Raw genomic sequence first — 3,667 nt, forward strand, 5'->3', positions numbered from 1 at the left:
CAAAACAAGGTTTATACTACAGTTGAACAGATACCTGTCAGAAGATAAGACAATTTTTCAAAAAACAGTATGATTTAATTTACATTATGTGTTTTTGTTAATAGGACTGAGGCACATAAAAAAGATGAAGAGCTGAGATCATTGTATGACAGGTAGAGTACCTATGTAAATAGTTTTTGTACCTTTGGTTACATACTGACTGACTAATGTTTCAGGTACTTAAATTTAATGATTGTTGTTATTCTGATGCACAGAGCAGCAGGAGATGTTGCTTCTTCAATCAAAACAGGAAAAGCCATCAACCTTAACAATCCAGTTAGCAAACCAAGGATAATAGAATTATATGAAGACCTGAGATGGAAATGGCCAAAAATCAAAGCTAGTCTGAAATTAAAGGGTGGAAATGAGAACTCATCTAAAATCAAAGATCTGATGGCGGTATTGTAAAATCAAATAAATTTGTAGTTAATTTTTATTTATTATAAAAGTTCTTTCTGAAGTAATATTATCTTTACTCTCTGTTGTTGTTTGTAATTTAAATGAATGGAACCAGAAAGCGTTTAACGACGCACAAGCTGAAATGGAAAAAAAGGTGAAGCAGATAGATGCCGTATTTGAACTGAATATGGCAAAAAGTGATACAGCAAATTCAAAGGTACTGGATCAAAGATTTTAATATTGAATCTAAGTCATTTGTGTTGTTACTAATTAAATATTACATTTGTTCCAGGTTAAGGAGTACAGACAGCTGACTATTCAGAATCTGCAACTTGCAATCTACAGTGAGAAACAGGATTTAAAGGTTTGTTTGACTAAAATTATTCTCAGGATAACATACAATAGGACCCCTACAACTTGTAATTCTTGGTAAATGTAATGTTAATTTGGAATAATGTGATTATTGTTTATGTAGTTTTTTTGTACCTCTTCACCATAGAACCCCACACCACTACACCAATGTCAAACCCTTCAGCATGTGGTGGATTATTTGAGATATGAGTGCTTCTGGTTGGGCCGCCTGATGGCTCTGAATGATCCTCCTCTTGAACCTGATTGGTGCAGTCCTCCCACCACGTACGACAAATGGGACCTTCTACCTCACAGTATCACTGAGTATCAAAAGGACCGAGCGAACATTTCTAAAGTGAGAAAGCGTTGAATTTTCAAAGTGACTGAGGATGTTGTACAGATTAATTGCTTGAAATTGTAGAAGATATTTGCTATTTTTTAATTTGTATAAAATGCTAGATTAGTTGTCAGCTTCACTGAAGTATATTTAAAAATGTACTGAAGTATAAAATAGCTTTGGCATATTTTTTATCAAGCTTGAGGTTTTAAATAGACTGTCAGTTATTGCAATTATGTAACATTCCTTTTCATTTTCTGCTGTACATGAAAACTTTTACAAATGTTTTCATTTTGTATATCGCTTTTATGATACATTTACTGCCATTTTTTTATGCTTTTCTAATTTTGTAGCTGAATGTTTTCCTCAGGTGACTTGAAGACTCAATATTTTAGTTTGCTGTATAACCATCTTATCCAAAACATGGTGATACCCCGTACTCTCTGTCAAATAAAGATGAACACACATAAAGTACCTATAATAAATTCTGATTTAGACTGGAAATATATTTTGTATGTCATTCCATAAGAATCTCAGTGGTTTGTGTTGGGAACCAAATCAACAATGTTTCAGTAAATTTCACCAGGGCAGAGCCAAGACCTTTGAAGGGATAGCAGCTCAAAGTTAAAAAGGGGCATATTGAACAAGATCTTAAAACACTATATTACAATACAGCAACAACCCCATATTAAGCAAGAATCTAATATTTAATCGACTCATATATAATTTTTGCACAATGCAAAGCAAATGTAGTCTATGTTTTCCTGATAGGTATAAAGTTGTTGTTTTGGCTTTTCTGCTGCTGACATTCCTGGAGAGGCTGTGTTGATCTGAGACTAGTTTTTAAACAGATCACAGGAGAGAAGGTCGATGGTAATAATTTATTTTATGAAATGAGCAAATTTGCTGCTATTTTACTTAATAAACCCTAATAATATCTGATTGTTTAATCTGAAACTTGGCTGCAGACTGTTTTAAGGATCAAAAGCTCAGAGGGGTTAACTACATAATTTCTTGATGTTGGCACCTCTGAGATCTAGAATTATAAGACAGAGATATCATTGTTTCTCCAGCTGTGTTCTAAAAATCTTTAGTTTATGGAGTGTAAAAGTGGAAGTAATGGCTCTAGTGGCCCTCCCTTATTCAGTTAACAGGACTGTGGTGGCGCAGGGGTTAAGCACGACCCACATAAGGAGGCCTTAGTCCTCAACGTGGCTGTCACAGGCTCATTTCCCGGCCTGGTGATCTTTGCTGCATGTCTTCCCCATCTCTCATCATCCACTTTCCTGTCAGTTAACTATCAAATAAAGGTCACTAGAGCCAATAAAACCTTTAAAAAAGTGCAAGTACTAAATGTGTTCAAGGTTTATGCTGAACCATTATTTTTCTATGGCATTGTGTCCTCCAAACAGGGTATGAAAGGATCACACAGAAAGGAAAAGGTACGTACAACTTCTAAAAGTAAATTCAGAAGTCTGTTAATTTTTTTTAAAGTACTCATACACCAACTATTAATTAAATTCCCATAATTCATGAGAGATTGCTATTGGACCAAGCCTACTAGAAGTTGAAGATGAGCAGAATATTTTGGTTTCATGGTCAAAACAAATGCTAACTATTTTGATGGAAGCAAAATGTTTCCCAAAAAGTGTGACCCAAAGAACTACCAAAAGAAGTTACGTTTATTTTAACTACTGAAAATGTTGTCACTTTTTTCCAGAACAGATGCTTGCAAATATAAATTATTGCAAATAATTACACTATCACTTCAATTCTAATAAAATTCTAATAAAATTCTCATATTTGTTTAAAACGGCCACCATTGAAAATGTTATACACCCACAATCAAAAACGATGTACTGAGTTCCTGGAGACTGGTCCAGATTGTTTTCAACCTAATTCTGTGCTTTGAAACCTTCAGATGGTAGTTTCTTAGAGTAAACTGAAGCTGCTTCTGGTTCCTGAGCAAACACCAGAATATTTTCAGTTCCCTCTGTCACAATTCCTGCCTGCAAGCAATTAAAAAAAATAAGTATGTTTTGCAACAACAAAGACACGTTATGACTGTGGAATCTAACAGTCTGTGGGTTTTACCTAGATTGCAGCTTCTCTCATGAACTGTTTGGCTGAATGACCTCCCTGAAGTCAGAGGTTGTGAACTCCCTTTCTTTGTTGTTTAGATTGTCTGCAGAGCATCTTCTTTCAGGAATCTTAAAGCTTCTGTAAAAATGACCAGTCTTCATTTCCCTTCCATTGGCTGCTTTTATTGTCAGATCTGTAGTGACTTTCTGGAAATCTTTGACAATTGCATTCACTTTAATTCATATCAAAGTTTCAACTTAAGTAAATTCTTCCAATTTATCTGCAGTCAAAAACGCTCCTTGTTTGTTTCCATCTTTTCATGAGCTATAAGTTCAAATGTCCATTCATTTCTTCACAAACTGTGAGTAACAGGGCCAAATACAGGCAAACTCAGGATTGTAAAAAGGTTTAATGGTGGAACCAAAGTGAGATTACCCAACATCTCAGAAACAAGCGGAT

The 3,667-nt window shown here is 34.8% G+C and overlaps 1 protein-coding gene across 1 annotated transcript in view; it reads right to left on the reverse strand.

The window, feature by feature from the left end:
* The window catches only part of LOC106945913 (heat shock 70 kDa protein 12A-like), a 17,813-nt gene extending 14,679 nt beyond the window's left edge, over positions 1-3,134 (reverse strand). Inside the window, exon 1 of the mRNA XM_015029927.1 lies at positions 3,042-3,134. The gene's annotated coding sequence lies outside the window, so the exon portion shown is untranslated. The remainder of the gene's footprint in view (positions 1-3,041) is intronic.
* Positions 3,135-3,667: the final 533 nt, after the last annotated feature.

Source organism: Poecilia latipinna, unplaced genomic scaffold (genome assembly GCF_001443285.1).
Source record: "Poecilia latipinna isolate Pla-1442-1.1 unplaced genomic scaffold, P_latipinna-1.0 Scaffold167, whole genome shotgun sequence".
Classification (NCBI taxonomy): domain Eukaryota; kingdom Metazoa; phylum Chordata; class Actinopteri; order Cyprinodontiformes; family Poeciliidae; genus Poecilia; species Poecilia latipinna.